General features: G+C 38.0%; 1 long non-coding RNA gene across 3 annotated transcripts in view; it reads right to left on the bottom strand.

Annotated features, from left to right (window-relative positions):
- Window positions 1-23,850, bottom strand: part of LOC118524115 (uncharacterized) — a 271,525-nt gene that overhangs the window by 88,393 nt on the left and 159,282 nt on the right. Inside the window, exon 6 of one of the 3 annotated variants that reach the window (XR_004911434.2) lies at window positions 15,801-15,881. The exons of the other annotated variants lie outside the window; for them this stretch is intronic. This is a non-coding gene — a long non-coding RNA (uncharacterized LOC118524115). The remainder of the gene's footprint in view (window positions 1-15,800; window positions 15,882-23,850) is intronic. 3 annotated transcript variants of the gene reach the window in all.

Below are 23,850 nucleotides of genomic sequence, written 5' to 3'. Positions count from 1 at the left end.
CAGAGCTATTGAGAACTGAAAATCATTTTAAATATGACCAAATATACATTCGTCTTTTAATAAAGCTTAGAATACCAATATATACCATAACTTTTTTCTAGGTATAGGATTACAGGTGCTTTTCTTTTTAATTTTATCTCTTATCTAAATTTTCTAAGGTTTCTTCTACTAACATGTAACAGTTTGGGTATTAAAAAGAATCAAATTTATTTCAAAAATGAAATACGATTTTCCACTTATTAAATTACAAAGATTGAAAGATAATCTAATAACGAGCATTGGCAAAAGGGTAGAGAACTAGGCATGCACTCTGCTCACAAAATTAAACAGGAATATGTTATTTCTGTAGGACAATTTTAAAAAATCAAAATTCTTAAAAAAAATTTTTTTTACCCAGAAATTCTGTTACTAGAAATTTATAGTGTGGAAAATTACCCTGTTTCTCTAAGAACTACCATGTATAGATAAATAAGGAGATAGGTAGCAAATTACACCTACAATAACATACACCAAATTAATGATAGTTATTACTGATAGGATCATGAGTGATTTCATTTTGAGTATTCTCTTCCACATATTTCTGCAATGGACACTGTTATTTAAATAATCAGGAAAAATAAATGTTATTTTAAATAAATTAAATGGAAAAATTAACATGGCATTAAACTTGGCATCTTTTTCTCCTACATTTTGTATCTTCTCTTTATCTGTGGTTATATCCTGTTTCAATTCTGTCACTTGATTTCTTCAGTTGTAGGGCAGCAATTATTTCATAGTTTTCTCAATAACTATTTTTGGGATTTATTAATTAAACCTTCTTATTCTTATTTTCTAATCCACTAAAATCTCCTTTCATCTTTATTCATTTCTTCTTCCTGGTCTCTTTTATTTTATCATTCTATTTACAACTGCTTGAATTGAAAGCTTAGATACATTTATTTTTATTTTTTCTAATTTAGTGATTTTAAAAATATAATATGTACACTCTGATTTTGAACCCAGCTTCTTCTTTCAAATGACTATTACCTATTTATCCTTTTTATAAGAATTATTTATCACACTGAGTATGATACTGTAATCAAATTTGCAACTAATATTTAGGCTTAATTCTATGTTTTATGTATTTCATTAATCCCCACTACTCCTTTTTTTTAAATTTACATACAATAAAACTCATCTTTTTTAAGTGTTACAGTTTGGTGGATTTTGACAATGTTTTATAACTATAGTTAGTTAAATAGTTTTGTAAACTACCATCACAATCAAAATGCAGATTATTGTCATCAAAATGTTCCCTCTTGCCCTTTTGTAATCAATTCCGTCCTCCCACTCCCAGCACCCAACAACCATTGATATAATTTCTATCACTATAATTTTACTTTTTCTAGGATGGCATGTTGTTGCATGTATCAGCTGTTTTTTCCTTCTTATTGATAAGTATTTTTCCATTGTAGAGTTGTGCAAAATTTGTTTACCCATTCACCAGCTGATGGGCATGTGGGTTGCTGTAAATATTTGCATACAAGTCATTGTATAGACATAGGTTTTCATTTCTCTTGGGTGAATACCCGGGAATGGGATTGCTAGCCCTATGGTAAGTATATGTTTATTTTTATAAGAAACTGCCTGTTTTCCAAAATGGCCATATTATTTTGCAGCTCCACTAGCAGTGTATAAAAGCTCCAGATGTTCCATATTCTCATAAAATCATCAACACTTGGAGTTGTCACATTAGGGCTGGGGTAGGAGAAGAGTAGAGGAACAGGGTTATTTCTTTCTTTCTTTTTTTGGTTTCTTTTAAGATTTTATTTTAGAGAGAGAATGAGAGAGAGGACGAGCAGGGGGAGGGGCAGAGGGAGAGGGAGAATCTGAAGCACACTCCATGCTGAGCATGGAGCCAGAGCAGGACTCAATCCCACAACCCTGAGGCCATGACCTGAGCCGAAACCAAGAGTTGGACACCCAAACGACTGAGCCACCTCAGCACCCCTCCTTTTTTGTTGTTCTAATAAATGTGTATGGTATCTCATGGCTTTAATTTGTATTTCCACAAATTTCCATAGTAACTAATGATGTTAAATATCTTCTCATCTGTTTATTTACAATCAGTCATCAGTATCTCGTCTTTGGTGAAGTATCTGTTTAAATTTTTTGCCCGTTTTTTAAATTGGATTTTATTTTACTATTAAGTTTCAAAATTCTATAAATTCTAAATACAAATCCTGATATGTGTTTTGCAAGTATTTTCTTTCAGTGTATGGCTTGGCTTTCATTTTTTTAATAGTTATCTCTCAAAGAGCAGAACTTTTAAACTTTGATGAACTCTAATGTATCAATTTTTCCCTTTATGTGTGTGTCCTTTGTGTTTTGTGTGTTCTAGCTTAGAAATCTTTTCCTAACCAAGGTCACAAAGATGTTGACCTGAGTTTTCTTCTAGAAGTTTTACAGCTTCAGGTTTTACAGTTAAGCCTGTCATCCATTTTGCATACATTTTTATTTTTTTGTTGTGGTGGTGGTTTTTTTTTAAAGATTTTTATTTATTTGTCAGAGAGAAAAAGAGAGAGAGAGCAAGCACAAGCAGGAGAGCAGCAGGCAGAGGGAGAAGGAGGCTCCCTGCTGAGTAAGGAGCTTAATGTGGGACTTGATCCCAGCACCCTGGGATCATGACCGGAGCCTAAGGCAGACACTTAACTGACTAAGCCAACCAGGCATCCCTTTTTCTTTTTTAATTTAAATTCAATTAGCCAAAATACAGTACGTCATTAGTTTCAGATGTAGAGTTCAAAAGTTCATTAGTTGCATATAACACCCAGTGTTCATCACATCCATCACATGCCCTCCTTACCCAATGCCCAGTTACCCCATCTCCCCACCCACCTCCCCTCCAGCAGCCCTGTTTGTTTCCTATAGTTAAGAGTCTCTCATGGTTTTTCACCCTCTCTAATGACTTCCCATTCAGTTTCCCTGCCTTCCCCTATGATCCTCTTCGCTGTTTCTTATATTCCACATGAATGAAACCATATGATAATTGTCTTTCTCTTATCGACTTATTTCGCCCAGCATAATACCCTCCAGTTCCATCCACATCCCTGTAAATGGCAAGTATTCATCCTTTCTGATGGCTGAGTAATAATATTCCACTGTATAGATAGATAGATAGAAATATATATATATACACATACCACATCTTCTTTATCCATTCATCCTTCGATGGACATCTCAGCTCTTTCCACAGTTTGGCTATTGTGGACATTGCTGCTATGAACATCAGGATGCAGGTGCCTCTTCGAATCAATACATTTGTATCTTTGGAGTAAATACGTAGTAGTGCAATTGCTGGGTCGTAGGGCAGCTCTATTTTCAATTTCTTGAGGAGCCTCCACATTGTTTTCCAGAGTGGCTGCACCAGTGTGCATCCCCACCAACAGTGTAAGGGGGTTCCTATCTCTCCGCATCTAGGCAACACCTCAGCAACATTTGTTGTTTCCTGACTTGTCAATTTTAGCCATTCTAACTGGTGTGAGGTGGTATCTCATTGCAGCTTTGATTTGTATTTCCCTGATGACGAGTGATGTTGAGCACTTTTTCATGTGTCTGTTAGCCATTTGTATGTCTTCTTTGTAGAAATGTCTGTTCGTGTCTTCTGCCCATTTCCTGACTGGATTATTTGTTTTTTGGGTGTTGACTTTGGTAAGTTCTTTATAGGTCTTGGATACTAGCCCTTCATCTAATACGTCATTTACAAATATCTTCTTCCATGCCATAGGGTGCTTTTTAGTTTTGTTGAGTGTTTCCTTTGCTGTTCAGAAGCTTTTTATCTTGATGAATCCCAATAGTTCATTTTTGCCCTTGCTTCCCTTGCCTTTGGAGACGTGTCTAGGAAGAAGTTGCTGTGGCTGAGATTGAAGAGGTTGCTGCCTGTGTTCTCCTCTAGGATTTTGATGGATTCCTGTCTCACATTTAGGTCTTTCATCCATTTTTAGTTTATCTTTGTGTATGGTGTGAGAAAATGGTCCAGTTTCATTCTTCTGCATGTGGTTGTCCAATTTTCCAAGCACCATTTGTTGTAGAGACTGTCCTTTTTCCATTGGATATTCTTTCCTGCTTTGTCAAAGATCAGTTTACCATAGAGTTGAGGGTCCATTTCTGAGTTCTCTATTCTGTTCCATTGATCTATGTGTGTGTTTTTGTGCCAGTACCATACTGTCTTGATGATTACAGCTTTGTAATAGAGCTTGAAGTCCAGAATTGTGATTCCACCAGCTTTGGTTTTCTTTTTCAACATTCCTCTGACTATTCAGGGTCTTTTCTGGTTCCATAAAAATTTTAGGATTATTTGTTCCATCTCTGTGAAAAACGCCGATGGTATTTTGATTGGGATTACATTGAATGTGTAGATTGCTCTGGGTAGCATAGACATTTTAAAAATATTTATTCTTCCAATCCCTGAGCATGGAATTTCCTTGTGTCTTCTTCAATTTCCTTCATAAGTGTTCTATAGTTTTCTGAGTACAGATCCTTTACCTCTCTGGTTAGGTTTATTCCTAGGTATCTTATGGTTTGGGGTGTAATTGTAAATGGAATCAATTCCTTAATTTCTCTTTTTTCTGTCTCATTGTTAGTGTACTGAAATGCAACTGATTTCTGTGCATTGGTTTTATATCCTGCCACACTGCTGAATTCCTGTGTGAGTTCTAGCAATTTTGGGGTGGAGTCTTTTGGGTTTCCCACGTAAAGTATCATGCCATCTGCGAAGACTAAGAGTTTGACTTCTTCTTTGTCAATTTGAATGCTTTTTATTTCTTTTTGTTGTCTGACTGCTGAGGCTAGAACTTCTAGTACTATGCTGAACAACAGTGGTGTGGTGAGAGTGGGCATCCCTGTTGTGTTCCTGACCTTAGGGGACAAGCTCTCAGTTTCTCCCCATTGAGAATGATATTCGTTGTGGGCTTTTCATTTATGGGCTTTTATGATTTTGAGATATGTTCCCTCTATCCCTACACTGTGGAGAGTTTTAATCAAGAAAGGGTGCTGTATTTTGTCAAATGCATTTTCTGCATCAATTAAGAGAATCAGATGGTTCTTGTCCTTTCTTTTGTTAATGTGATATATCACACTGATTGATTTGCAGATGTTGAACCACTCTTGCAGCCCAGGAATAAATCCCACTCGGTCGTGGTGAATAATCCTTTTAATGTGCTGGCGGATCATATTGGCTAGTATCTTGGTAAGAATTTTGGCATCCATGTTCATCAGGGATATTGGTCTGTAATTCTCCTTTTTAGTGGGTTCTTCTGGTTTGGCGATCAAGGTAATGCTGACCTCATAGAACAAGTTTGGAAGTTTTCTCAATGTCTGGGAGAATTCTGCTGGGAAGCCATCTGGCTCTTGTTTATTGGGAGATTTTTGATTACTACTTCAATTTTCTTGCTGGTTATGGGTCTGTTCAGGTTTTCTATTTCTTCCTGGTTCAGTTTTGGTAGTTTATACGTCTCTAGGAACTCATCCATTTCTTCCAGATTGCCTAATTTGTTGGCATATAGTGGCTCATAATATGTTCTTATAATTGTTTTTATTTCCTTAGTTTGGTGTGATCTCTACTCCTTCATTCATGATTTTATTAATTTGGGTCCTTTCTCTTTTCTTTTTGTTAAGTCTGGCTAGGGGTTTATTGATCTTATTAATTCTTTCAAAGAACCAGCTTCTAGTTTTGTTGATCTCTCCTACTGTTCTTTTGGTTTCTATTTCATTGATTTCTGCTCTGATCTTTATTATTTCTCATCTTCTGCGTGGTTTAGGCTCTATTTGCTGTTCTTTCTCCAGATCCTTTAGGTGTAGGGTTAGTTTGTGTATTTGAGACTTTTCTAGTTTCTTGAGAAAGGCTTGTATTACTATGTACTTCCCTCTTAGGACCGCCTTTGCTACATCCTGAAGGTTTTGAACAGTGGTGCTTTCATTTCATTTGTCTCCATGAATTTTTTTAAATTCTTCTTTAATTTCCTGGTTGACCCATTCATTCTTTAGTAGGACACTCTTTAGCCTCCAAGTATTTGAGTTCCTTCCAAATCTCCCCTTTGATTGAGCTCTGGTTTCAAAGCATTGTGATCTGAAAATATGCAGGGAATAATCCCAACCTTTAGTACCAGTTGAGACCTGATTTGTGACCCAGGATGTGATCTATTCTGGAGAATGTTCCATGTGCACTTGAGAAGAATGTATATTCTGTTGCCTTAGAATGGAATGCTCTGTATATATCTGTGAAGTCCATCTGGTCCAGTGTGTCATTCAAAGCCCTTGTTTCCCTGTTGATCTTCTGCTTAGATGATCTGTCCATCACTGTGAGTGCGCTATTAAAGTCCCCTACTGTTATTGTATTATTATCAACGTGTTTCTTTAATTTTGTTATTAATTGGCTTATATAATTGGTTGCTCCCACATTAGGAGCATAAATATTTATAGTTGTTAGATCTTCTTGTTGGATAGACCCTTTAAGTATAATATAGTGTCCCTATTCATCCCTTACTATAGTCTTTGGTTTAAAATCTAATTTGTCTGATAGGAGGATTGCTACCCCAGCTTTCTTTTGATGTCTATTAGCATGATAAATGTTTTCTACCCCCTCACTTTCTTTTTTTTCTTTTTTAAGATTTTATTTATTTATTTGACAGAGAGAGACACAGTGAGAGAGGGAACACAAGGGGAGTGGGGAGAAGCAGGCTTCCCATTGAGCAGGGAGCCCAATGCAGGGCCCGATCCCAGTACCCTGGGATCATGACCTGAGCCGAAGGCAGACGCTTAACGACTGAGCCACCCAGGCACCCCTACCCCCTCACTTTCAATCTGGAGGTGTCTTTGGGTCCAAAATGAGTCTCTTGCAGACAGCATATTGATGGGTCTTGCTTTTTTATCCAATCTAATACCCTGTGTCTTTTGATTAGAGCATTTAGCCCATTTACATTCAGAGTAACTACTGAAAGATATGAATTTAGTGCCATTGTATTACCTGTAAAGTCACTGATTCTGTAGATTGTCTCTGTTTCTTTCTGGTCTCTGTTACTTTTGGGCTCTCTCTCCACTTACAGGATCCTCTTTAATATTTCTTGCAGGGCTGGTTTACTACTCACAAATACCCCCTCAGATTCACATCTCCACACCTCCTATCTTGCAAAAAGTGGTCGCCTTTCTATTTGTAGAATTACAGCAATTCTTTTCTTAGAAGTCAGGTTGAATTCAAGGTGTTCAGAATGATCTGATAGATATCTAGCTGAATTCAAGGGAACAGATGAAACGCGGGTCACCTACTCTTCTGCCATCTTCCCTCCAATCTCCCCAGCTTATTCTTAATAATGTAGTTCTACTTGTAAGCAAAGACTGGAGAAATCTCAACAAAGGGTAGGAGAAACACACTGTATACTTATGAACCTTGCATTCACTTTTAAATATGAGATATAGGTCATTTATTTTTTGCATATGAATGTATACTTATTCCAGCACTGTCTATTGAAAAGACTATCTTTCTATTGAATTACCTTGGCACCTTTGTTGAAAATCGATTGATCATATTTGTGTAGATATATTTCTAGACCCTCTATTAAGGTCTGTTGATCTACATAACTATCCTCTCACCAATACTACCCTGTCTGGATTACTATATTTTTATAGTAAGTTTTGAGTAGTCCTCCAATTTTGTTAATTACAAAACAATTTGTTAATTACAAAACTCCTTTGTATTTCCATAACATTTTAGAAGCAGCTTGCCAATTTTAACAAAAATGCCTGCTGGGATATTGGTCAATATTGTATTGAATTTATAGATGAATTGGAGGAGAACTAACATTTTTACAATGTCGAAACTTCCAATCCATGAAAATAGTATCTCCTCCCTCCATTTGTTTAGGTCTTTAATTTCTCTCATCACTGTTTCTACTTTTCAATATTCAAATGTTACACATATTTAGTTATATTTACTCCTATTTTATACTTTGTGATGCTATTGCAAATGACACTTTTTTACTTCAATATTTAACATTTCACTGTTATTACAGAAATTCAATTGATTTTTGTACATATTGATCTTATAACCTCCTCGCAACCTTGCTAAATGCATGCAGTTAATAATTCTAGTAGCTTTTTTTTGAGGGATTATTTATGCTGACAATCCAGGTTGTCAAATAAAGACTGTTTTTTTCTTTCTAATCTGCACGACTTTTATTTCTTTGTCTTGCTTTATTAAACTGACTGGAACCTGGATACAATATAGACTAGAAGTGGTAAGAATGAACATTTCTTTGTTTCCATTCTCAGGGAATGCACAGTCAATCATCATTAAGTATATTTGCTGTATTTATGCCAGTACCATACTCTTTTGATTACTATAGTTTTGCAATATAATTTGAAATTAGGAAGTGTGATGCCTCCAGGTTTTTTGTTCTTTCTCAAGATTGCTTTAACTATTGGGAGTCTTTTGTGGTGCTATACAAATTTTAGGATTTTTTTTTTCTATTTCTGTGAAAAATGCCATTGGAATTTTGATAGGGATTGGAGTGAATCTATAGATCACTTTGGGTAGAATGGACATTTTAACACTATTGATGAACATGGGCTATCTTTCTACTTATTTGTCTTCTTAAATTTACTTCATCAATGTTTTATAGTTTTCAGTGAGTAAAACATGGTGGTTACTAGTAGCTGGGTGTGGGGAAGTGGGGAGAACTGATCAAAGGATATAAACTTTAGTTATAAAATGAATAAATTTGGTAGATCTATTGTACAACATGGTGACTATGATTGATGATTATGTATTGTATACTTGAAATTTGCCAAAAGAGTAGATCTCAAGTGTTTTCATCAGACCAAAACAAAATAAATAAATAAATAAATAAAAGGTAACTATATGAGGTGATGGATATGTTAACTAGCTTGATTATGGTAATCATGTCACAATGTATATGGATATCAAACATCATGCAGTACATCTTAAATATACACAACTTTTATTAGTCAATCATACCTCAATAAGCCTGGGGGAAAACATAATTTTAAAAAACCAAAGTATAGGGTACCTGGGTGGCTCAGTTGGTTAGGCATCTGCCTTCGGTTGGGGTCATGATCCTGGGGTCCTGGGATTGAGCCCCGCATCGGGCTCCCTGCTGAGCAGGGAGCTGGCTTCTCCCTCTCCCTCTGCCTGCCACTCCCCTTGCTTGTGCTCTCCCCCTCTCTCTCTCTGTGTCAAATAAATAAATAAAATCTTTAAAAAAAAAAAAAAGTATATTTCCTATAGATCTTCCACTGATGTCCTTTATCAGGATGAGGAATTTCCCTTCAAGTTCCAGTTTGGTGAGAGTTTTTATCAAGAATGGGTGTTGAGGGGCGCCTGGGTGGCTCAGTCATTGGGCGTCTGCCTTCGGTTCAGGTCATGATCCCAGGGTCCTGGGATCGAGCCCTGCATCGGGCTCCCTGCTCCGCGGGAAGCCCGCTTCTCCCTCTCCCACTCCCCCTGCTTGCATTCCCTCTCACTGTCTCTCTCTGTCAAATAAAGAAATAATCTAAAAAAAAAAAAGAATGGGTGTTGAATTTTGTCAAATAATTTTTCTGCATCTATTATGATGATCATACCATTTTTCTTTTTTTAATCTATTGATATGGTATATTGCATTGATTCTGAATGTTAAACCAACTTTGCATTCCTGGTATAAGTACCCTGTGGTTATCAGTACTCCTTTTAAGCCACAATTATCATGTTTTATTCCCTATTTTTATCACTTCTTTTTTTTAATTTAATTTTATTATGTTATGTTAGTATTTCACCAAATTTTTTGGTATCTTTTCTATTTTAGGCATTGGTCCAGGTAATAAGAAGGGAGTAGTGAATAAGACCAGAAAAATCTCTGCCATTCTGGAACTTATATGGTGGCAGGGGTGGGGGGAGAGTAAAAAATAAACAATTGATTTCAAATGGTATAACAGAGTTTCAAGTAATATGTTTAAACAATGAGGCAGTCACTATTTTATAGAACTTCAAGTTCAGAAACAGGACAGGCTCCAAGCAAGTTTTAATCATTGGCTCAATGATGTCCTCAAAAGCCCATATACTTTTCCTCACTCCATTGTGTTTTCTCCAATGTCATCTTTACCTAAGATTGATCCTCCCTTATGATCATGATTAGGCTGCCAGTGAGCTTGTTTTTGTAGATTTGCCTTTTTAGGTTAAAGAAATTAAGAAGCTAAAAATCACCTCCAAGACTCTCTTACAGCTATATTTCTATATATAAATTCAGTTCTGACAATTAGAAACACTTGTTTGAGGTTTGGAAGGCAGAAGTGAAGCAAAATCTATTTTCCTATACTTCATTTAGCTGATTCAGCTGGCAAGCACAGTTATGGGAATATGAGTTTTCTCTGCAGCACTGTCCATTCTCCCTTCCCTGGTTGATGAGAAGTAGTTATGGGGGTGGTTGAAGGGGCAGCACTGATGTTATGTTTTGGTTTTCTAATCAATGAATTAAAGCAATGATGCCCATGTTCTAGCTCTTCATTCTTCCAAAGACAGTTCCAGTGATCAATGGCAGCAGGAGTTTCTTAATTCTGCCACAGCTTCCAGTAGTGATCTCAGAGGCAGTAGCCCTCCTGGTGGGTCAAGTTCTATATTTTTCTCATTTTTTAAATTTTTCTATTTTAATTCCAGTAGAGTTACATACAATGTTATATTAGTTTCAGTTGTGCAATATAGTGATTTGACAATTGTATACATCACTGAGTACTCATATTTGTGTAGATCAATTGTAACATTGGGATTAATAATCTCTTCTCAGAAGAGTGTTATATGGATTAAATTGAATAACACTTGAGAAAGCACCTCCCAGAGATCAAGGTACAAAGAAGTCACTTAATGGTTGACTCTGAATCTGATCTGAACTTCACTCAGTGCAGTTGTATCTCAATGTCATGAACTATAAATGCCAAAGATTCTTAGACTCCAACAGCATAAAGCACAATCATAACATTAAGTTTCAAACCTCATTTAAATTAACTAAAATTTAAGGCAGAAAGAAAGAATGGAGGCTAGAAAGAAGTTTTTTTTTTTGAAGAAAGTTAAACCATATTGCTAATCAATAGTAATCATTTCCCATGAAAGAAATTTACTTTTGACTGAAAATGAACAAATTGTAGTTAATGGTGGGATCTACTGCTGTATTAATATAACTTCTGTGAAATGCCATTAACTTTCTCTGCTTCACTTCCTCTATCTTTAAAATGGTGGTTATAGTTATAGTTGATGACTTTTATGACTGTCAAATTAAAAGTTATGTTCACAGTGGGAGAGATGGATTTCTGGATTTTAATAACATCTCCTCCGTGCAGCACTGACAGCAACAGAAAGTCCCTAGGACCTGAGCACACACTGGTAGGAATGTGTACTCATATCATCAAGGTTATATTTATGAGTTTATAAAATAACATTAATAATGTCCCTTGTCTACCATACTGTCCCAAAGTCTTTTCCTTCCACAGTTGGTGAGAAGAAAATCATTCTTATAATCTTGTGAACCATCTTCAAAACTGATTTCAATGGGAGCAGGGAGGCTTACAAAGATAATAATGGACATCTAAGGAGTGCTTTAAAAAAAATCGAGTCTGAGGTTTTGTAGTTCTGAATATCAAGAGAAGTCCCAAGTACAACCAGATCATCTGCTCAAGGAGACTTTGCCCATGTGAAGCAGAATGTGCCTAGGGCCCTCAGGAGAGTTGTCTCCTTTAATATCTGGTTTCAAAGCAAATAATACAACTGATGAAACTGATCTTCTGTCCAGTAAGCACACGTGGGTAATTTTTTCTCCCTAATTATGCTTTTGTTTGGGACTTCTTCCCTCATATGCTATTCAACATAATTGACCATATGTCTAGAAATTTACTTGAATTCAGGGTGCACTGTCATTTACAAAGCTTTCTACTAGAGGTTGGAGACTCAGAACTGCAAATACATGGTTGCAATTCTCAGACAGCTTTTGTAGTTAAGGTTCACCAAAGCACCCCTCTCAGAAATGCTAACATACTGGAGAAGGTGACTAGGAGTCATAGTTTCATGAATTCTCAATGGGTCTCCTGGAAAGGCAGTGCAGGGAGCATTGTAAATGATGGTTTATGCCGAGGACACTGGAATATAGACTCTGAGTGAGAAGCTGGAGTAGTCGTTGCTGGTAGAGCTACCCAGAACCCCCTTGATCTCTTCTACTCTTTCTCTGTGCCCCGTCCTCAGTTCTGGGGTGCTCTTGCTTCCCAACCCACTTCTGCAATGCTAATTTGGAGGACTCAGCCCTGGGGCTGCTGGAGCCACTTTACCCAAGCATGCAGAAAGCCAAAGTGCCTGGGAGTTTCATCCCCAAAGGGAATGACTGAAGAGTACAGATGTATGAAATCTCAGCTCTCTTCCTTGGGGGAGAGACATCACTGAAGCATAATCTACATTTCAAAGTTCTCCTATAGTAACAAGATGAAGATACCTTTTGTGGGACCTCTTAAAATTGTATGCATGGATAGCTTTGTCTTATTCCTGGTACCACCTCCCCCGTTGCCTTACTAGTTTCTCCTGGGAGCACTTCCTTAATCAGTCACTTACACACAAACCTCTTTCAAGTCTTACTGATAGAGATCAAAATAGGCTAAATCCAGTCTCTTAGGAACAGCTATGGACAAAAAAGAAGCAAACTTAAAATAAAAGAGAATGTAAGGATATACTGTGTTCATAAAATCATTATTCACAATAGCTGAAACATGAAGTAACACAACTGTCCACCAATGGATGAACAGATAAACAAAGGGTGGTATATACATACAATGGAATATTATTCAGCTCTAAAAAAGAAGGAAATTCTATAATATGCTACAACAGGGATGAACCTTGAGAACACTATGCTAAGTAAAATAAGTCACTCACAAGAAAACAAATAGTGTATGATTCCATTTATGTGAGGTACTCAATGGAGTCAAATATATAGAGACAGAAAGTAGAATGTTGGTTGCCAGGGGTTAGGGTGAGGGGTGGGGGGAATAGGAAATTATTGTTTAAGTGATGTAGAGTTTCAGTTTTACAAGATGAAAAGAGCTCTGAAAGTGGATAGTGCTGATGGTTGCACAACATGAATGTATTTAATACCATTGAACCATACATTCAAATATGGTTAAAACAGTCAATTTTACTACAATAAAACAATGGAGATAAAAATAAGAATGTAAGGGTCTAGAAGTCATTTGTGGAACACAGGACACTACACTTGAAGAGAACTATAAGAGGTAAGATACTATATGGTGCCAATGGAATACCACTCAGTGCTGGCTCAAGGAAACAGGCTGTACATTCCAGACATCCAAAGAAGGCTATCAAAAGCTTAGAGAGTCAAATGGCCCTTCCCAGAGTCAAATGGCCCTCCCCAGAGTCAAATGGCCCTCCCCAGAATCAATAGGCTTATTAAGAGCGGCTAGGTTAATATTAGAGCAAGTAGGATACCAAGATTGCCAGGTTGGTGGAATGGAGATCAGACACCAGCAGCTACAAGACTTTAATAATAGTCAGTGGGAATTTATGAGCTATCCAGAGATAGGTTCCCAGGGATTCGTCTGGGTGTGGGCTCAGAGTCTGACAGTCGTAATATCTTCTAGGGTAGATGGCATGCATACAAATAACTCCCATCAGAAAAGGCAAAGCATGATGTACACCATAAGGAATATACAAGTTGAAAACTATGAAAAGGCAGAGTAGAAAGAAATTGCTTCCCCTGGTGATGGGTATTAAAGAGGGCACGTTCTGCATGGAGCACTGGATGTTATGCACAAACAATGAATCATGGAACACTACATCAAAAACTAATGATGTAATGTATGGTGATTAACATAACAATAAAAAATTAAATTAAAAAAAGAGGGGGAAAAAAAAGAAATTGCTTCCAGATGAGGAGATTTGTAGCAGCTGAGACCATGTGAACAAAAGTATGGAAATGGTGTGTTGCAGGTCACAATCATCTAGAGATTTAGGAGGAGCTGTGATACAAGTTATAAATGCCATGGTATACTGATTAAAGCATTTATTGACTTCAGCTAACTCTGGGACTTACTCAAGTGTTACTCACATTTAAATGTCACACACAGACACTCAAGCATTGCAAATGTTCCCAAGATATACAAAGTCATTTGTTACACGTGCTCATAGGTCACACACCAGTTCAAAAGTTTCTATTCACTGCCTGCTTAGCCAGAGTGCTGAAGGGAAGATTTCAGCAGAGCAGTCAGATTCATTCTCTCATGGAATCTTCCCTCCTCAAGGATTCTGTCTGTCTAAGCCTTTTGATCTCAAAGGGAGGGCCCAGTTCAACCTTGGTTTTTCACTTTTACCCTCACAAAGTACGTGCTAATCTGCTATACAGACCTTCAAAAACTCACAAGGTGATGAAAGCTTCCCCCAAAAGAAGTTTTTGCTGGTCTTCATAGCATTAATGATAACTGTGGTCACTTTCTATCACATACAAACTCAGAACATTAACTCAGAAGCTTTTCATTGATCATAATCCATACGGAGGCCTGTTAAATAATTTGAAAATAAAAGCTGCTGGGGGTGAAACTCTTTACACTCACAATCTTCCCAACTAAACCTAATCCTTCCTAGAAACATGTAACTTCCCAAAACAGAATCAGGAAGAAATAGAACATTTGAACAGACCAGTTACCAGAAATGAAGTTGAATCGGTAATCAAAAAACTCCCAACAAACAAAAGTCCAGGACCAGATGGCTTCACAGGTGAATTCTACCAAACATTTAAAGAAGAGTTAATGCCTATTCTTCTCAAAAAAATAAGAGGAAGGAAATCTTCCAAATTCATTCAATGAGGTCAGCATTACCCTGACACCAAAACGAGATAAAGACACTACAAAAAAAGAGAACTACGGGCCAATATCTCTGATGAACACAGATGCCAAAATCCTCAATAAAATATTTGCAAGCCAAATCCAACAATATATTAAAAAGGTCACTCACCACAATCAAGCAGGATTTATTCCTGGGATGCAAGGGTGGTTCAATATTTGCAAATCAAGCAACATGACCCATCACAACAATACGAGAAAGGATAAAAACCATGTGATCATTTCAATAGATGCAGAAAAAGCATTTGACAAAGTACAACACTGATTCATGATAAAAACTCCCCAGAATTTCTTGTCTCAGTGAATGGCACCACGTTCACCCAAGTGCCCCAGCAACAGCTTGTATGTCATCCTTGCCTCGTCCCAATCTCTGTTCACCCACATCCAATTAATCACCACACTCTGTTACACCAGCCTTATTTACATTTCTCTGTTCTCTCCCCTTCTCTCCATCTCCATTTCCTAAGTTTAAGCATGACCACAGCTTACTGACTACTCTGACAACTCCCCACATTCAGTTGGTTCTCCATATTACAGCCAGGTCTTTCTAAAGTGTAGAGGATAAGAATAAACTCCAAATACTTTACATGACAAACATGGCTTTGTCAGAGTCCCAACAGGAAACTCATGACACACTCAATGGAAAATTGGAATATAATGAAGAAAAATTATTTTCAAAGGATTGGGCAGAATTTAGAGTCTAGTAACACTGGAGTTACAAACTGCCTCTGTTTGGCCAGGACTTTGGGTTTCCTGGGATTCAGGACTTCCAGTGTTAAAACCCACAAGTCCCACACAAACCCAGAATGAGTTGTTCACACTCAGTCACAACCAGGAACCATTACCATCCTAGGGTACTTGAAAGGGCATGAGAAGGGAGTAGTTACCAGAATCCAGAGAGGAAAGTTGTTTGGAGACCACGAGAGCTGTGGTATTTGGAAGGGGAGCAACACCCAACCAACAGACACCTGCAGGAAGGAAGCCAGAAAAATAAGAACCCACAGCTCACACTCATCACGCCTTCCCATCTCCTGCTGGTGCCTCCCACTGACCTAGCTAGGAGGTATGGGCAAAGGAGATTACTTGATGTTGTCATATGGATCAGTCTAGGGAAGGCAGAAAAAGGAAAACCAGAGAGGTGGCCACAGAACAAGGACTCAGTGTGACATAAAGGAAGGGAGCCATAGTCCAAGGAATACAGGTGGTCTCTAAAAAGCTGGAAAAGTTGGGGTACCCAGGTGGCTCAGTCGGTTGAGCATCCAGCTCTTGATTTTGGCTCAGGTCATGATCTCAGGGTCATGAGATCAAGCCCTGCATCAGATTCCATGCTCAGTGGGGACTCAGCTTGGGATTTTCTCCCTCTGCCTCTGCCCCTCCTCTCTCTTTCTCATTCTCTCTCTCTCTCCAAAATAAATATATAAATCTTTTTTTTTAAGATTTTATTTATTTATTTGACAGAGAAAGACACAGGGAGAGAGGGAACAATAGCAGGGGGAGTGGGAGAGGGAGAAGCAGGCTTTCCTGCTGAACAGGGAGCCCGATGCGGGACTCAGTCCCAGGACCCTGGGATCATGACCTGAGCCAAAGGCAGACGCTTAAGGATTGAGCCACCCAGGCCCCCTAAATCTTTTTTTAAAAAGCTCAAAAAGTCAAGAAAATGAATTATCCTCTGGAGCCTCCAGAAGAACACAACCCTGCCCACACCTTGATTTTAGTCCAGTGAGACCCATTTCAAGCTTCTGATCTCCAGAACTATAAGAAAATAAATTTGTGTTGTTTTAAGTCATGATAATTATGGTAATTTGTTACAGTAGAGATGGAAACTACAAAGAAGGAACCTTAGATGGTGTCTGTGTCAGCCAATACATAAGCTGAACAAGGACTGTGGGAAGTGACTTTACTCTGCTGTTAGTTTGGAGTTTGTGAAGGTCTTTGACCTGGGAAGTGACATACTCAGAGCTGCTTCAGGAAGAATTATTCAGCCCCCTCCTACCTCTGGTATAGGTGAGACTGCAAGGATTGAATGAAAGATAATCAGTTAGAAGGCTACTATGTAAGTCTGGTTAAGAAATAAGGGTTTAAAATGAGGGGGAGCCAGTAGACATGGGTAGGAAGACAAATATGGCAGAGATGTTGTGAATGGGATGGAATGAATGGGACTGTGGGGAGTGAGAGTGAGAGTACACCAGGAGCCAGCGTGCTTGAAAAAGGTAAGGGATCCAAGAGAACCTGGCCAGAAGGCTAATTGTATCTGTGACAAAATATTACAGAAAATCTCAAACTTTTGTTTGACCATTTGAATGAAGAATTGATTTAAATGGTTCCATGGGGTTTCATAACACCACACTAACAAACTCCATCTTAAAAAGACCAGCAATGAGGGACTCCGAGGTGGCTCAGTCAGTTGAGCATCTGACTCTTGATTTTGGCTCAGGTCATGATTTCAGGGTCGAGATCAGCCCCTGTAGGCTCCGCACTAGTGGGGAGTCTGCTTGAGAATCTCTCCCTCTGCCCCTCCCTCTGCTCACACACACCCTCTCTCTCTTTCTAAAATAAATAAATCTTTAAATAAAAAAAAAAGACCAGCAATGATGTCACTTGTTACCAAGCCTAATGAAGATATTTTGTCCTCATCTCACTCTCACTCAGCCGAGCCACGTTCTCCTTATTGAAACACAGTACTCTGCTCTCTAAGCTAACAGCACACTCTCCTAAATTTCTCCCACTCAGTATCCTTTGTGGGCTCCTCTTACTTATTCCTCAATCTAAATGTCAGAGCTGATCTCCAGGCCTTTCTCTCGTCCACATTCTCATCCTTCATTTCTTCTATTCCCACAACTTTAAACACACTAACACTGCAGTCTCCTCATTTTACATCTCCATCCCAGAACTCTCTTCCAAGCTTAAGCCTCATATATCCAACTGCTTAATTGGTACCTTTACGTGAATATTTTTAAATCCATCTCAATTTTAAAGTACCAAAATTAGAACACTTAATTCCCCACCACACTCACAAAAAGCTCTGTTCCTCTGCCAATCTCCTCATCCTATACTTTGTCCCCAGATGGTCAAGCCAAGAGCTTGGGACTCAATTTTTTTCTAAATTCCTCTATCCAGTCCCACAGCATTCCTTGTGGGCTATGCTTCCAAAATATGTCCTAGGTCTATCCACTTCTCTCCATCTCTACTGCTAACACCATGGTCCAACCTTAGTCTTTCATCTAGATGACTACAAATGCCTCCTGACTAGAATTCCTGATTTTACCTCTGTTCCCCTTAAGATTCAATCTCAAAATAGCAAGAATGATCATTTAAAACTGGATTCTGCTATTTTCCCATTAAAAATACTTTATTGGCTTTGATATTTTAAATCCTGTCATCCGCTGATTAAAATACTTCAGATGCTTCCTGCATCATTTAAAATTAAATACAACTACAACGGGGCACCTGGGTGGCTCAGTCGTTAAGCGTCTGCCTTTGGCTCAGGTCATGATCCCAGGGTCCTGGGATCAAGCCCTGCATTGGGCTCCCTGCTCCACGGGAAGTCTGCTTCTCCCTCTCCCACTCCCCTTGCTTGTGTTCCCTCTCTCACTGTCTCTCTCTCTGTCAAAAAATAAATAAAATCTTTTAAAAAATAATAAATACAACAAGGTGATCTGGTCTCTGTATCTTTCCTACTGCATCTCACATTTCCACTGCTCATTTTGCTTGATCACATGGTATTTGTTATTTCCTAGACATCTCTGACCTGGAAATGGACACCTCTAATCCTGGCTCTTCTCCTAGCCTGCTTCTTTTCATTCTTTTAGGTCTCAGTCTAAGTATCCTGTCCTTGAAGAAATCTTCCCTTATCAATCTGTCTATTGCTCCTTGTCCTTTTATTACTTGTGGAAATATTTCTACTCCAGCACTTACCACAATTGGTGTCTATTTTGTTTATTGTGTTCCCTCGAGTAGAAAGTGAGCTCCTTGTGGACAAGTACCATATGTCTTTTTCACCAGCGCACCTCTAGTACCCAACAGTGACAGATTCGTATTAGGTGCTGAATAAAGATTTCACAAGTGAGTAAATAAATGAACAGGACTACTATATCTTGTTTCACTTTTGCTCCTAACAACTTGACCATCTGAGGTCATTTAAAGTATCATCACTTTGGCATGACCTGATCTTAGTATGGTCAAAAACAAATCTGCGTTTGGGAGGAAAAAACAGACACTCCCCGCCCCTCCCCGCCCCCCGCCCCGTGTTGAACTGATTAGTTTAAACAAGGCTAATATATGACAGAGAATGGCTCAGAATGGGTAAGACTATAACAGACCTTTCCAGCGTCATAAAGTCTCTAGTGCAGATGGCAATGCAGATAGTTTTACTGTGGTATTTTTCAAACTGTTTTATAGCTAGTCCTTTTCCTCAACTGCCCTTTTTAATGTCTGGTAGATTCAGGGAGACTAAACTGCTGGCAACCATTTCTTGAAACCAGGCAGTGGTACTTGATTTTTTTAAAATTATTTTTCTCCTTATTTGAAGATTTTTATTTTAGAATCTTAAAAGAAGATCCAATTTGGATGGTGCTTTTTGGCCTGATTCCTTCATTATTCAGTTAAGCTAACTGGATGTGTTAAATGTGTGAATATTTTGAGAGGATGCAAGCTGATACTCTTGTTTCTAGGAAATTTGTTCTTTATAGTCTGCATAGTTTATCATCTTTTGTCAAAGCTAATTGAGATTAATGATTTGACATTATAGATGCTATTGTTTAATAAAACATGGCTTCTATTAAATACTACTTAGTTACAATTCCGACAATCAAAGTAATAGATACTCATTTTAGAAAATTTGGAAAAGATCCTTAAAAAAGAAACATTTAACCATCTACAAAGTTCCAACTAGAAATAACCCCATTATTGCTTGTTATATATCCTTCCAAGGTTTTTATCTACACATATATATGTTTACCCATTCACTCACTCATTCAACACTTACTGAACACTTACTATGTTTCAAAAAGAAGTCTAGATACTGCTGATCAAGACAGATGAGGTCCATACATTCACACAGCTTATATTCTAGCAAAACATGAGAACACTAGCAAATAAGATGATTTCCATTACTGACGACAGCTATGAAGAACACAAGTAATGTGACAGAGTAAAGGTCATAAAAGGTGAGACAGTGAGGGCTGGCTACTTTAAAGAGGGTAAACAGGGAAAACCTTTCTAAGAAGAAAATATTTGACCTGAGACCTAAAGAACCAGGAAACACCAATCACAGAAGGGTGTGCTGGAAGGACATTCCAGACACAGAGGGAACAGCACATGCAAAGGAAGAGTCTCACTGTTTCTAGTAACTGCCACAGGTAAGTGTGGCTAAGACTAGAGAATAAAAAGACACAGGCAGGGATCTTTCATATTCATTATGCATTTTTTAAGATTTTATTTCCTTACTTGAGAGAGGGAGAGACAGCACAGAGGGAGAGAGAGAAGCAGACTCCCCACTGAGCAGAAAGCCTGACGGGGGGCTCAGTCCCAGGACCCTCAGATCATGGCCTGAGCCAAAAGCAGATGCTTAACCAACTGAGCCACCCAGGTACTTCTTCATTATGCATTTTGACCAGCTTCATGCATACCTTTTTATTCATGATATTTTTGACCCAGAGAATTTAAATTTTTGTGTTGTCAAATCCATCAGGGTTTTTTTGTTGTTTTTTCTATTAGAAAGTCCTTTACCTTACCTTCAATTAGAAAGATAATTACCTATATCTTTTTCAAGCTCTTCTATTGTTTCACTAATATATCCACAGTTTATTATGATATATGATGGAGATTTAAGTGTTCCCTAAGGAAATAACTCATGCCTGAGCTTAACTTTTTGAATAATCTTTTTTTCCTGCTAATTTTGATAGCACAATTATCATATGCTTATTTCTTATACTGAAGACTAATGAAAAGAAGAGTGATGTGAGTGGAATGACCTGAAAAGTCATTTAGGACATTTATTCTGGAAACAGTTTAAAGAAAGAATTAAATGGTCAAGAGCTTGAAAGGTGGAAAACCGGTTGGAAAGCTATAGTCATCATCCAGACACAAGATGCCAAAGGGCTTGGATTCAGGCCATGACACTAAGAATGGAAGACAAGTCCTGGGTAAGGAAAACACTGACAATATTGAGCAAGCAAAACTCATCAAAATGACAGGATGGAGGGCACCTGGGTGCCTCAGTCAGTTGAGCAGCTTGGGTCATGATCTCAGGGTCCTGGGATCAAACCCCACATCAGGCTCTGTACTCAGCTTCTCCCTCTCCCTCTGCCCCTCCCCTGTCTCTCTGTCTCTCAAATAAATAAATAAAATCTTTTTTTAAAATGACTGGATGGGAGCACCTGGGTGGCCCAGTCAGTTAAGTGGCTGCCTTCGGCTCCGGTCATGATCTCAGGGTCCTACGTCGGGTTCCCTGCTCAGCAGGGAGCCTGCTTCTTCCTCTGCCTCTGCTACTTTCCATGCTTGTGCTCTCTCGTTCTCTCGCTCTCTCGCTCTGTCAAATAAATAAATAAAATCTTTTAAAAAAATGGCAGGATGGGTGGCTGAAAAACAAGGAGAGAGAATCAAAGATGATTCTGAGTGTAACTCAAAGTGTAATACCTCCCTATCTTGACTCATGTTGCTTCTTCACACTTAAACAATCACTTGTACTTATCATTCAAAACTCAAAATAAATATTGGAGCAATGCAAAATCTACCAGGTTTTTCTCATAGCATATTAGAAGCAAAAACTTAGGAACCAAATGTATGAATTGAGTCCCATACTGATTTTAAGGGTACTGAGCCCATCTATCCAATATCCTTATCCCAAAACCTTGCTTATTTGGAATTCACCCTCAATGGGCTGAATTATACTTGTTTCACCTCCAGGTTTCCAAATCTTGACTTCTGCTTCTTTTTCCTTCAGGGCAACTGATGTGGCTTCCCTCTCTCCCTCTTGCTGGATTAGCCTCACCAACAAGAGGAATTCAGCTGACCCTTAGGGCTGTGATAAATACTAAGATGGTCAGTAATTCTTGGCTATAAATCACTCTTCAACAAACTTGATCCAAGCCTTTCTTATTCTCCAAAGTAGCCTCCATAGTATCTAGTGAATGTCTCTCTGTAGAAATTCTTCCAACCCAATCACTTAGCTAGACCAATTCTCCCAGGTATTCTTCCTGATGGTTTTAGAGGTGAGGGAAGCCATCCATCCTCTCTTATGCCACTCCACTTTTCTAGACAGTCAAAATTACAGAGGACTTGAACATTATATGAAAATGATATGCTGCCACCTGTATCTATGGCACTATAATAGGTAGGATTATGAAAGTGCTCATCATGTTTACTTTAAGAATATTGTAAGACAGAAAGGAGACTGGTGGTTGCCAGCGAAGTGACTACTCAGTGGATATGAAGTTTTCAATTTATGAAACATTCTGGAACTAAATGGTGGCGATGGTCACACAAGCACGCATGTACTTAATGCCACTGAACTGTATGCTTCAAAACGGTTAAAATGGTAAATTTTATGTTACGTGTATTTTATCACGATTTTTTCAATCATGCCTATTTTGCTGTTGAGGATGTGTAAACCAGATTTCAAAATGCCCTCTCTATAAATATTGGTGGCAGAAATGTCTGACTATATTAGTAATATTCTTAATTATGCAGTGGATCATGTTTCCCTTTAACACTGGCCAAAAGGAAGCTTTGAGCCCACTGTGGCCCTTCCCTGAAAAGTGTACAGGATTTCATAGTTTGTCTTTTGGCACTAATTCCAGGCTCCATTGTACTTTCCTATCTTTATTTTTCCTTTGCTTCATTTTTCATTCCTATTTTCAATTTATTTTATCTTGCTACCATATATGAATCTTTGTAAGATAAGTGAAATCATTTTAAGAATCTGGCAGAATATAAATAACCTAAACATCAAAGTCTGACGAGATAAAGTGTTTGCTTATTTTGTCTCTCATAATGTGGTCTCTCTTCTTGGTATAAACTCCAAAATTGTCCTTGCACTGAGATCTCTGAGAAATCTTATTAGACTTGAGACACATTTTTATTAGATAATTAGCTTCATCATAGTGAACTTTTTACTGACATTATTCACACCTGGTATTTTCTTTGGTTAACTGAACACCAACCATCAAGCAGCATATTACAAATGCAGTGATAATGATGAAACGTCCTTAACTCTGAGTAACAGCCACTGTTGAAAAAAACAAATCACACTTACTCTCTGTCATGTTTTTACTGCTTTCCATGATTACAAGGAAAAAGAAGCTTAGCGATGCCTTTTTGTCCAAAGTGCAAAAAAAAACTGATACATCTTAGAAAAAAATAACAGACTACTATGATGTACATTTTTCTTATTTTTGTGGCAAATTGAAGAGAACATAAATAATTCCTCAAAGCAGCAATGCAAGCTTTTTTTTCAAGAAAGGGAGTCCCATAAAACAGAGGCTTGTTACAATGGCAGAGAATATTTTTCAATAAAAATTTCCGCAGTTGGTATGAAACAAAGACTGAATTAATGGACATTTAGAATATGTCTTAGAGATCAGACGAATCATGGCTTTCCTGCTGACTAATAATATGGTGGCAATAGTAATGAGTTTATCTATTCACTCAACAAATGCAGGGTCCATCTGAAAGCCTCCAATGTCAGTCACTGCGGACCCCAAAGATTTGGGGAGAAGAAGGCAGAAAAAAATGTAAAGAAAGAACCAGAACCACATGCATAGACTTTAAACCCTACCTTTAAGATGCTGAATTGATCTGTTCTGAATTCTCTCTTGAACCAGAAAGGTAGTGACTTAAAGATTAATGTCAGATGCGTTACCAGGTATTGTCTTTATGCTGAAAGAGCATCAAGATTTATAACTATTAGAAAACAAGTTGTCATTGCTCTGGAAAGGT

This window comes from Halichoerus grypus, chromosome 14, assembly GCF_964656455.1.
Source record: "Halichoerus grypus chromosome 14, mHalGry1.hap1.1, whole genome shotgun sequence".
Lineage (NCBI taxonomy): Eukaryota > Metazoa > Chordata > Mammalia > Carnivora > Phocidae > Halichoerus > Halichoerus grypus.
This window is presented reverse-complemented; position numbering and strand designations above follow the sequence as displayed.